The sequence below is a fragment of the Bacillus rossius genome, chromosome 2, assembly GCF_032445375.1.
Source record: "Bacillus rossius redtenbacheri isolate Brsri chromosome 2, Brsri_v3, whole genome shotgun sequence".
Taxonomy (NCBI): domain Eukaryota; kingdom Metazoa; phylum Arthropoda; class Insecta; order Phasmatodea; family Bacillidae; genus Bacillus; species Bacillus rossius.
The window spans coordinates 111,362,112-111,375,429 of record NC_086331.1 but is presented as its reverse complement, the minus strand read 5'-3'; the positions used below and the strand labels follow the sequence as shown (position 1 = coordinate 111,375,429).

The following is a 13,318-nucleotide window of genomic DNA, read 5'->3' as shown; positions in this document are numbered from 1 at the left end:
TTAAATGTGAGACATGTACTATTCTTTATCACATGTCGACAACTTCTGGTATAAGGTGGTATGAGCCCATTTTTTTGAGCAAACCAGATCTGGAAGGCTTGAATACAGTAAGGCAGTTCGAATCATGTTTCACACATGGCGGACATCTTGACACTGATAAGGAGTTTCCACCGGGTTCATTTTCTAATAAACATAGGGTGGTGCCTAGGCACAACCAATCAATGTGCACTTAAGAAAATGTAAGGCCCTATGACATCACATTTTAACTTCCTTCTTCTTCCTATTTTTGTACAACTTGGCTTGTTAAATTTTAAGTCCATAAAGATCTGGACAATATGTAGTTAATCAACGTTTGTTACTGTCTTATGAGGTTCACTGCTGGCTGCCGCAGTTAACTTTACGGCAATGGCCAACTGTGGGTGGTTTTCCTGCCGGTATATTTGAAATGGCCATTATGGATACGGTAAGTGCAAAATAATTTTTTTTTAACATCTTTCTTCACCCACATTTGTTTTCTGGCTCCCACTGGTTATTTGATGAAAAAGTCTTGGAGCATCTCGTTACCACCCAGCATTACCACAAACTGTAGAAAAAGTTATAACAACATTTTATAATTTCAAGATCATCTAATATCATGTTTCTTCTTAACTAATATAATACAAATAATTATATTTGTTTTGCTGTTTAACTTTTATGTGAAAGAAAGCCCTTTTTTTTTTTAAATTTAGATTTATTAATATTTATGTTAATCATAACCATACACACAAACATGATTTTTCAAGTTTGATGTGATGGTGTTAGCTTTTCAATTTGATAGCATTATTTAGTGCATAGACTAATCAAACACATTTGTTTCAATGGTGTGCAAGTCTGGTTTTTATTGCCATAGCTTGGAAGACCCATGGTCCGCTTCCACCATTCGATTCTCTTTTTAGTTTTTGAAAACTTATTACATACTATGCTTTATCTCATTTCAAATGGTGCAAATTTTAACTTCATAAAAAAATTTGGGTGTCCTTTCATATGTGGTAAACAAAAAATTAATCATGAAAATAGCTCACAAATTAGATTTTTTGCTATTCTTTTAAAGTGAAATGATGTAAGTGCAATGAAGTGACCGTCGCCATGTTGCGCTTTAATTGCTATGTCGATCCTGTGGTTTTCCATACATAAGCGCATGTATATTATTGATTTGGATATTATAATGCAATGTAACGTAAATAATGACTTTAAAAAAAATTACGTTATTCTCTATTGTGCATCCAAACCCAAGCGTCAACCCTCGACAGGGATTTTTTTTAGCAGTATAGAGGGGCAAGGTGCCGACTTCTTACATGTAATAGTACGTAACCTGACATCTAAAAGGTATTATTACGTTGGATAAATGCAATGAAAATTCCTTTTATACATCAAGTTATGTGCTATCACACTAAACAAGCTGGTGTTTTGTGTCTCCATACTGCTAAAAAAAAATCCCTTTCAAGGGTTGATGCTTGGGTTTGGGTGCACAGTAGGGAATCACATAATTTTTTTAAATTATTATTTACATTCCATTGCATCACAATATCTAAATGCTGAATATACATGTTCTTATGTATGGAAAACCACAGGATCGACAATAAAATTAAAGCACAACATGACGATGGCCGCTTCACTGCAATCTGCACACATGCAAACTGTAATTTTTTCAGAAACCAGTACAAATTAAAAAATGATGTTCATAGGGTAAATATAGGAATGCCTTTAGTGTTCGAAAAGGTATTTCCCAAATGTTATTATTTTATTTACGGAAAAGCCGCAACGTAAGGAAATTACCTTAAAACACTTTAAAAGTGTGGATGGTTGGTTAGGTTATATAAGTTACTTTAAAAATACTGTGTAATAAATTGAATGGTTGGTTAGGAATTACCAAGTTAAAATGTAGCTAGCTAAACATAACCAAATGTCATTATTATATAGTATTTGTAATGTATTCAACTTAAATTCACCAACCATTCATGAGATTTCACATTATTATTATTATTATTGTAGCTATCCTAACCAACCATCCACACTATTTACAAAAATGTTTAATGCATCTTAAAAATTGTCTCATTTTCCACAATTAAAGTCAATGAAAGATGACCTTAACATCTTTCCCACAGATTTTTATACTATGATAATTTAATGATGTTACAGAAGTTGCCTAAGGGAGTGGCGAACTTCAGTGAACTTCAGAACAATTTGAGCCACAAAACAGACAGGTGTAAACCTTATAATTTGAGGGCTGATCGCGCATTGCCGGTGATTTCGAGATGTTAACTATGGGCGCCACCACGTGGAAGGGCACGTGGACCCGGCGGAGTCTCTCACTCAGGGCGTGACGTAGCCCAAGTGGGGACGAGTTACCAGCCCTTTCTATCCTAGCTACCCAGACCTGGCCCGCTCTAGGCGTCGGGCACGCCACACTCCTAGACTCACTCACCACGTGATTAAATAAGTACTCACTTTATATTTATTCTCCAGATTTAATTTCACTAACACGTCTCTCTACACGCCCGTTACACGTTACACATTACACGGTTAAAAAGCCTGAGGCACGAATCGGTTTAGGTGAGGGCATGGTCCACACACGTGGCCATGCTGCAAAGTATACTTATTACACGGTGATGAAAAAGACTCGACTGAGACAATTAATTAATTAAACAGCCCGCTGACCGAGAGCTGCCCCGAGGATGACGAAGGAAAGCGATTTAAAAAGAATTAACGATACAGAAATTACTTGGTCAGTGATGAACAAAGGTTGAGGTCCCCGGGGTGCTGGCGCGTCTGCTCTCGGTCAGTGATGAAGATGGACTGGGCTGAGCTCATCGCTCGCAGGTGGCAACATGGCGCCCTTCGCGCCAACACAATTACCGTTACTGTATTCTACGACTCCGTGCCCCGGCGAAAGTTGAGTAAATTACAGATAAACATTAAAAATATATAAAAATTACTGACAATGGAAAGTTTGTTACTATTTACTTATTTAATGATAATTTATATAAAAGCATTCCTATCCTCGTCCAAGTCCGTGCCTGTTCGGGTCCGCCCGGGCAACGTCTATAGTTATTTAAGGTAACTTATTTAAATTAAAGAAAACACAAGTAAACTGCACAGCACTGGGGCGAAGATGGATGAAAACAACAAAAAGGCTTACAATTAATATTAACATAGCAATTTTAGGGATCGCCGCACTGCTTCTAAGCGCCCTCTTGCCGGGCTAGACACACACGCACACACGCACGCACGAGCGGGAGGTTTGAACTGAAACGGTGGTTGGGCGGTGTCATATCGGGCTCAAAGGGGCCGCAGGCCCGGACGACGTCAATTGCCCCCTCCGAAAGTAGGCCGATATGACAGCGCCGTTTGACAGATGGTTGGGGGGCGTTGCCTGTGGTGTTTACGTCGCGCACTCCCACGTGGCAATGTTGATGTTTATGTTTGTGCGGGCAGGTGGCAATGTTGACATGACGGACGGACAAGCAATGTTTACACGATGGAAGGGCGAGCAATGTTTACATGATGGCGGCGAGCAATGTTTACAAAATGACAGTTGAGCAATATTTACACTATGGAGGACGATACACACGGACAGAATGGGCGCTGGCTGACTAACCTTGTGGGTGGTGACCCACCAGTTGTCCCGAGCCCCAAATCTGCGTCAGCTGCGGCTGCGGCGGCTGCTGCGTGTGATAGCGTGGCGGTGGCCAGGGCGCCGGCCGGCAGGGGCGGCGGCGGCCAAGGTCAGGCGGCTCGTGGCAGGCGGGCAGCAAGCGCGGGCGGCGCTCGGCACGGCCCGGCTCAGCCTCGCCGACAGGCGGGCGCTTCGCGGCCCGTCGTGACAGACGGGTGACAGGTGTCGAAGTCCGGGTGGTGGTCACGTTCGGTGGTGGGACGGTCGGGCGTCCCGGCGTCGTGGCGTCGACCTGCATCGCGACAGGCGGACGCAGGGAGCTCAGGCGATTCTTCACGGTGCGGCGTCCCAATGTTGCCAACTTGCGACATTTGGGTGGCGTCTCGTGCGGCAGGGCACTTGACCGGTGTTCCGGTACTGCGGCGATCGGCGTCGGAATCGGGCGTCGTGGCGTCTCGGTCGTTCCGGGCGTCGCGTCAGGTGGGCATGGAGGCGGCGTCAGTGTCGGCGTCGCGCGCGTCTGTCTCACTCGGGCATGATCAACTGGCTGTGCTTCGAAGCCAGGCGGGCACAGCGGGGCGAATCCGGGCGGGCACAGAGGAGCGAACCCAGGCGGCGGGGCGGCGCTCAGGCGTCTCGGCGTCAGGGCCCTGGACATCGTGTCGCAAAGCGTCCCGTTTGCTACTGCGCACTCTGGTGGCGGTGACGACGGCATGATGACGTCGAAGCCAGGTGGTGGCGACAGGGTGACACGAAGCGTCGGCGTCGAGTCTGGAGGCGTCCGTGGCGAGTCGTGTGGCGGAGACGATGCGGGTTTCGCCGGAAATGACCTTGGTGGCGTCGGGACGGCGGTTCGGTGCGGTGGCGAGGTCATTCCGGCGTCGGGAGGTGTCTCCGACACGAGGCGGGTGCTGGACGGCGTCGCAGACTGCGGCGGGACGGTCGTTGTCGGGCGTCGCTCGGTTGGCTTCGGCGAGTCAGGCGTCATCATAGTCGGGATGAGTGGCGTCAGGTCGGCGAAACGAGGTCTTGCTGGCGATGATGCGTTAGGACCAGCGTCGGGAGACGTCAGGTCGACGAGAGGTGCCGAGGTTGGCGGCTCCAGGACAGGAGGTGGGAGCGGAATTGTCGGCGTCGGGACGGCGAGCGTCGGAGTCGGGATAAGTGGCGTCGGGTCGACGAAACGCAGTGTGGCAGGCGGCGGCGGGATCGGACTTGTGTCGGGAGACGTCAAGTCGATGAGCGTCGGCACGGCGGGCGTCGGGACGGCGGCCGTCGGCGTCGGGACGACGGGCGTGGGCGTCAGGACGACGGGCGTCTTTGTCAGAGCGGTAGGCGTCGGTAACGTAACACGTGGCGGTGCGGGTGACGTCAGGACGTACCTTCGTGGTGCTGGGGTCGGCGTCGTGCGTGAGGAGTCGGCTTGGTGCGGCGGTGACGTTCCGGCAACGGGCGGCGTCCTTGGCACGGGCTGCGTCGGCGAGTCGAGCAGCGTCTTTTCCGGCGTGGTTGGCGTCGGCGTGAGCGGCGTCTTTTTCGGCGTGAGTGGTGTCGGCGTGATCGGAGTCGGTGTCGGCGTGAGCGGCGTCGGCGTTTCGGGAAGCGTCGAGGCGTGTCGTGGAGGATTTTCCAGCGTCTCTGCCTCGTACTGCGCCTGGGTGGCTAGGTAGGCAGTGCACCGTGCGCACGTGAAGGTAAAAAACTTGCGCAGTACGGTCCATTCACGTTCGCCGATACAGCCACGATGCCACAGGCCGGCACATTCCTGGCAGCGGTATCCCTCGCTACTACCTCCGGGACACGACCTAGCTCCACATTTCGTCACGCCGTGTATGCGGTACTCCGTACAGTAGCCACACTCGTATCCGGCGGCGGTCCTGCCATGCAAGTCCCAACTCGGGCGGGGAAAGTAACACCCGATACACTCGTCCGGATACGGATACATGTCTACGCACGTGGTACTCTGCACACGAACAGTCCTCACGAACACATCAGCACTGTGTTACTTACTGCGCTCGGAGTCCGTTGTTTGTGCGCGGATTCCTGGAAGCGTGCGCTTGGCTGATCACGTGGCTGGCGCGCCAGAGTCCCGCTATGCGCTCCGCGCGAACAATAGTTCCAGCGCGAACTTTAGTTCCGCGCGCTCCGCGTAACAACCGCCTATCTCACACGCTCGTACAGGTCTGGTTTTCGCGGAAGATGTAACTCGCCCCACGCTCTTGGGCGCCATTTGAGGGCTGATCGCGCATTGCCGGTGATTTCGAGATGTTAACTATGGGCGCCACCACGTGGAAGGGCACGTGGACCCGGCGGAGTCTCTCACTCAGGGCGTGACGTAGCCCAAGTGGGGACGAGTTACCAGCCCTTTCTATCCTAGCTACCCAGACCTGGCCCGCTCTAGGCGTCGGGCACGCCACACTCCTAGACTCACTCACCACGTGATTAAATAAGTACTCACTTTATATTTATTCTCCAGATTTAATTTCACTAACACGTCTCTCTACACGCCCGTTACACGTTACACATTACACGGTTAAAAAGCCTGAGGCACGAATCGGTTTAGGTGAGGGCATGGTCCACACACGTGGCCATGCTGCAAAGTATACTTATTACACGGTGATGAAAAAGACTCGACTGAGACAATTAATTAATTAAACAGCCCGCTGACCGAGAGCTGCCCCGAGGATGACGAAGGAAAGCGATTTAAAAAGAATTAACGATACAGAAATTACTTGGTCAGTGATGAACAAAGGTTGAGGTCCCCGGGGTGCTGGCGCGTCTGCTCTCGGTCAGTGATGAAGATGGACTGGGCTGAGCTCATCGCTCGCAGGTGGCAACATGGCGCCCTTCGCGCCAACACAATTACCGTTACTGTATTCTACGACTCCGTGCCCCGGCGAAAGTTGAGTAAATTACAGATAAACATTAAAAATATATAAAAATTACTGACAATGGAAAGTTTGTTACTATTTACTTATTTAATGATAATTTATATAAAAGCATTCCTATCCTCGTCCAAGTCCGTGCCTGTTCGGGTCCGCCCGGGCAACGTCTATAGTTATTTAAGGTAACTTATTTAAATTAAAGAAAACACAAGTAAACTGCACAGCACTGGGGCGAAGATGGATGAAAACAACAAAAAGGCTTACAATTAATATTAACATAGCAATTTTAGGGATCGCCGCACTGCTTCTAAGCGCCCTCTTGCCGGGCTAGACACACACGCACACACGCACGCACGAGCGGGAGGTTTGAACTGAAACGGTGGTTGGGCGGTGTCATATCGGGCTCAAAGGGGCCGCAGGCCCGGACGACGTCAAATTCCTTATAAAAGTGGTTCAGTTTATGCTGTTTCCACGTCAACACAAAGATATATCCATACCACCGATACAATTTCATTTGATTGACCACTGTTACTCAGAATATGACCAAAGATTATGGCAGTTTTTTTTTTTTTAGCATTTAAAATTATATAAATGCGAATGTACTATTCTCATAACTATTTTTTTCATTACCACAAATTACTTATCTCACTTCAGGTGTGCAGTGGAGAGAAATTAATAAAAAATAGTGGCTAAGGGGGGGGGGGGGGGTTTAGAACCACTTAAACCCCCCCTGGCTACACCCCTGTTCACATAAAAGCAAACTGTTTGTGTATTCTGTGCACCGCTAATATTCTTACCTCGTGGCTTTTCTGTAAATAAAATATAATTTTCTGAAAATATATTTTTCGAACATTTAAGACGTTCCCCTATTTACCCTAGAAAAAGGGATTTATAAATTCCGATTGGTTTCTGAGAAAGTTTCGTTAATAGCTTATATTACTATACATTTTCAGGCGTGGCCGCCGCCATTTTTGATCCTTAAACTTGGCGATTTTGACAGATGCACTTGGTGATTTCGGCAGGTGGCCATTTAAGTGTCATGTTTAGACGACTATAAACGTACAAAAACCTATAAAACTGTAAATCTAATATGCCATGTTGTACTCACAAAGATGTTCTTCAAGGTGAGGTACCTCGCCTATAAGGTAAGCAAATCTATTTTCATTTTATATACCTATTAATAAACTACGTGATTTTTTTAACAGTTCAAAACTGCTAAGTTCAAACACATATAAGTTATTTTGTAAAAAAACAGAGCTTTCTTCAAGGGTAATACACCCCCTTTGTTTATTAATAATAAGATTTATTGCATATAAATTTATATATGTTATCGTATGTTATGCTGTTTTTGCACAAATGCATTGTTTCATGTTACCCGAGTTTTGACGCACAATACTATAATTATGGTACACGTGTGGAAATGAAGCTGCGATTCGAGGCTAACTTATCCTCAGTGTCTTGCGTGCGGTAAAGCGGAAGCCTGTGTTTAATTTCATAATAATTTGCACATGTAAACTCTGGTTCATTAGCACTGGGGCAGTTTTGAGATATTTTTTGACATGGACGGATCAGTCAAAACTGATGGGTTGACTAGAGCCCTCAGTTCGCACTGACGTGTGTGGAAACAGTGCCTCGCTAGTTTCAACTGTCAGTCTATCAGGTGAGTGTAATGGCAGACATCTTTTTTTAAAACTCTTACGTCCCTCCCCCCCCCCCCCCCCCCGCGACTAACTAAAACCATTGAATATATATAACGTATAGAAGTCGCGAGGGGATACGATTTATTCTGCCGGTTTTGGAATCCAAACTGAGGTAGTTGGAAGCTCCCCCGCCAGACAACTCTGCTTTCGAAAAGAAGGCACTCGTGGTTAGTGTCTCCCCCGCTAGAGCGCTGTAGTATTGCTTGTCTCAAGGTCGTGCGCGTATTATCTCTCTCTTTCTCTTTCTCTCTCTCTCTCTCTCTCTCTCTCTCTCTCTCTCTCTCTCTCTCTCTCTCTCTCAATCTTTTGTATTTTGTTTCCGTTGCTGTGTGGAGGGCCAGCGCATTGACAAGGCGGGAGGTTATGCTCGTCAAAAAGATGCGTAAATATATTTAACACAAATGTATTTTTTTAAAGAACCGAAAGCAAAAAATAATTCCTTGAAATATTACACAATTATTTAAAAAATGCCACATAAATCATTAATTCACTGGTGTTTGATTCCAGATGGTGTATGGTGTAATAATTATTGTATTTAAATAAAAATTGGTCCAATTGGATATAAAATAAATATTTTATTCACCAAATTAATTTAAGTGCCTCAAAGAATCCACTTTAATATAAATTTAACCAAATGTATGCAAAGCGGAAATTATAAATTATAAAATACCAGCCACTGTTATCTATATGGTTGATCAGTGTAAATCTGTGCAAGAACTTAGTCATACATTCATAAAAACTTTAGTAAGCTATAAAACAAGAAACTCGTTTTTATCGGGAAAAAATTGTATGTTAAAGAAATAACTAAAAAGTGAACATGTACATACATATTATTTATGTTCGCATACGTGCAGTGAATATTATTTTGCAGTGATAAATTAATATTTTATTAACATGGCTAGAATTAAAAAAAGTTTATAGAAAATTTTAAATATATTTACAACCTATACTTTTCAGAAGTAATGATGGTTTGTAATTTCTCCTTCAGGAGCATTATACAACACAATGCATTAAATTGCATTACAAGTCACATAAAAAAATTTAAAAATGGGTGGAAGTAAAATACAGTAAAAATACCACAAACAAATGATTATACGTACTATTTTATCATCTTTATAATTTCCAAATAATGAGGGCCCGGTAACTTCGAGTTAAGTTGGTGTATAAAACGCTTGCGAAAAACATTTCTCTGTATTCTAGAGTTGTTTGAAGAGTTAATTACATGCACAAAAACTTTCAATGTAAAAAAGCCACATAATCATCCTATCATAGTAGGTGACATTTTTGACAGGTCGTACAACGAAAAATGAGACTTTGACATATGAATTATGTGAAGCATTAAGAATTTGTGAAGCATTAAACAAAACTAACACATATTCATGTAGTGCAAGACTAGCTAATCATGTATTAATAATATTTGTTTATTTTACAGTAAAATATTCAGCGGCCAAAGACTTAAGCCGTCCCGATAAATGTAATTTAAAGCCACGTGGCAAAATGAGGCCCAGTAATTTTGAGCAAAATTGTAATCGTGCAAGTTCCCATTTACCACAGCTGTATTTACCTTATACCTATTATATGTATATGCACAATAAATTTAAATAACACTTAACAACTTAAAAAACAAAACAAAAAGAAAACAGAGTACAAAATAAATTTCAAAGAATTATTTCATTTTAAATATCAGTATATAAAACTCTTACATTGAGTACAAAAATTTTGAAATTTTTACTTCCGTACATTTTTAACGATATGAAACATGCAAAATGCCATCTAATGACATTTAACAAAGCTATTATGTTATTGTTCCTAGTTATATGTTAGGTATACGTTTTATACGTTAAGTAAAATAATCTCATTATTAAAATACTATTTTTTAAAACATTAACTAATGTAAAATATTTCATTGTCGAGCTTTAGCAAACAACTTACACACGTGCAATCACTGACAAGTATAGAGGGAGGTTTATAAATCAATGACTCGTTAGAAAATGTACGTGTTTATTTCAGCATCTGTGATATATGTAAAAATATGATCGTGTAAAACGCAGAGGAATAATCAACTGTCATGTCTCAGGACTGAGATTAGTTGTCAGAAATGTTTGTTGAAAGCTTTCAAACTAGCAATAGTTCCAATGAAGGAATAGCCCAGTCAAAATATGCTAAAATTTCGCTCGTAGTCGAATTAAATCCGATATTTTTGTTACACTTTACACGTATTTAGTATCTAGTGTCCAGGGGAAATAAAATCAAAAGTCCTGATGAATAGGAAGTGAGGTAAAGTCAGAAACTAGAAAGAATTATCAAAAAAAGGCATTTATTTTTGATTTTTAAAGAAATATCTCGTAAATGATTAACCTTAAAAGAAAACGTTTTTAATAAAAAATGAAAGAGCATTAAAAATCCTATAAAATATTATTTTCACTTTTTTCATATCTCCAATATTGTTTGAGATAGTATCAATTAAAAAATGAGTTTTATTTTATTTTATCTCAAACCTTTGTCATTAGTATGTTTTGGGGGCTCCGGCTGTGGAGCTGATGAGCCGGGTCAATGAACAATAGCTCTGACGTCACGGCGGCCATATTGGACTCGAAAATTCCTCAAATTCCTCATAAACGACTCAAAATGACTCAAAAATTCCCGTTTTGAGGAAAAATGTCTCGATATCTTCCTCAAAAATTCAAAAATTAGGATTTTGAAAAACCTCAAAAGTCATTTTGCCTTAGAAAGAACACAAAGTCCATATAGAGGCTTAAGCATCCATGTCTACAGCCTCCGATAAGCCTCTGACGTCATCTAGGATTATGACGTCACCGTTGCAAATTCTGTTAAGACAGTCATCTTGAAAATCTTTATTTATATCCGATTTTAATGAAAAAAATTATAAAATTTATAAAAAAATTCAATTAATAATATTTTAATACAAATATTTAAAAAAACATACTTTTACGACAAGCATTTGGAGCTATTGGAGCTTTGGAGCATTTGAAGAATTTGGAGCTGTTGGAGCTGATGGAGCTGTTGAAGCTTTGGAGCTATGGACCTTTGGAACATTTGGAGCTGTTGGAGCTTTGGAACTGTTGGAGCATTTGGAGCATTTGGAGCAGTTGGAGCTTTGGAGCATTTGGAGCTTTGGAGCTTTTGGAGCTTTGGAGTTGTTGGAGCCTTGGACGCATTTGGAGCTGTTGGAGCTGATTCAGCATTTGAAGCTTTGGAGCTGATGGAGCTGTTGGAGCATTGGGTGCATTTGGAGCTGTTGAAGATTTGTAGATGTTGGAGCCTAGCGTATATTAGTGAGATCAAATTAATGAGACGAAAACGTATCAATTTGCATCTAATTTTTTCAATCATATGTGCTTCTTTTTTAAATAATGTTTTGACTCTAGTATTAAAGTAAATGGTTCTTGATTTGACTAGCGTATTCATCTATCGGGTGCATGTATATAAGCAAGTCCTTGACAGCAGACCGCTCAGTTTGTTACTGTCGACGACGGTGTAAGGATCACCTAGTTTGTTTCTTCTGGTGCATAAGTCGCGTAATTACTTGTTCTTGTGAACTCGATGGTATCTTTACCGTCTACAACGGCGAACTTGATGGACGTTATACCATCGTCTACGGGAACCCTGATGACAGCGGCGACGAAGAAGGAGCAGATCCCGTTGGCAACGACGACGTCAACATTGGAGGAGACTACAACAGTCGCGGTACCACCAGCAGAAGAGACTTTAATGCCGGTAGTGCTGGCTGCACAGGAAAACTCGGTGAACTTCGTTTCGCCCTCGATGGAGACTTCAATGGCTAGTGATTCGACAACAACTAACGAACATCGGTGCCGTTACTGCGACAAGATTTTCTCAAACAACAGCAATGCTCGTCGACACGAGAAGAGAGAATGTGCCAAGAACCTTTATCGAAAAATGTTTGGCTGTGAGAAATGTCGCAAGCAATTTACAAGAAATTCTAATTTGCAGCAACACTTGGAGACACGCAAAGGACCTGTTGATCGGCAGAAAGTAAAGGTTTATATACAACAGCGAATGATTGATGTGCATAAGAGTATGCCTGGAAATGGTACAATTGCAGTAACATCGACATCTTGATCGGGTCTGAAAGGCTCGTCTTCATCACCGCGGTATCCTTGCAGCTACTGCGATATGACGTTTGCATTTGCTCATGATGTTCGGAGACATGAGAGGAGTAAATGTACGAAGTAACCTTCTCGCATGAAGTTTCGCTGTGATGAGTGTCATGAATGGTTTACTCGAATTGATAATTTGCGAAGACATGCGAAAAACTGTAAAGGTGAAGTCCGTGCGCCTACTGCTGAACTACCTGCAGAAATTTCGACTCCTCGGTTTAGATTGGAGACTCGAAAGCGTACAAGCAAAAAAACAGATGTGCAGCAACCGATTGCTATGGCATCTGGACATGGAACTAAACCTAAGACTGTGATCGGTGCTCTACAGGTGAATGATAATGGCTTCTACTTGGCGCAGTCTGCATTTCGTGGGCCATTGAAAGACTACTATTATCTAAATACGCTTAGTGAGTCGAAAGACATTTGTAATTTTCTCGACGATATCAGACAGAACATAATCAATCAGCTTACTTATGACGTAGCAACAAACGGACCTTTGAAATATAACTTGTGGTTGGACTGTATATATGGAAAGCCATATCCTTTCGATGACAAAGTGAAGAAGTGTGCATTCAAGATATCGGCTGCAGTAATTTACAGTTCTGACTATGTGAAGCAAACTATTAAACACGGTATCCAGAAACTCTGTCAAGAAGAGAAGGACTATGTCAGTAAAGGTTCTGGTTGTTCTCTGTCTAGTATAAACCGATTGGAGCTAAGAATTAGTCATTTCAAGCCTATGCAGGGCTAAATGTTTATAAGATTTCTGGCTTTCGCAAGTGATCCCATAGTAGAATAGAAATTATGTAATAAATATTATGTTTGTAAACGGACTTGCGGTGTTTTATTAATTCGAACCTGACACTTCTGGTATTTAAATTAAATTTATTTTTAGCTTCGTCCATAGATAGAACCAAGTATCGATTCAATATGTAA

The 13,318-nt window shown here is 42.8% G+C and overlaps 1 protein-coding gene across 3 annotated transcripts in view; it reads right to left on the bottom strand.

The window, feature by feature from the left end:
* LOC134529616 (ubiquitin carboxyl-terminal hydrolase 2-like) overlaps positions 1-13,318 on the bottom strand; it is a 161,773-nt gene that overhangs the window by 74,770 nt on the left and 73,685 nt on the right. The window lies entirely within an intron of this gene.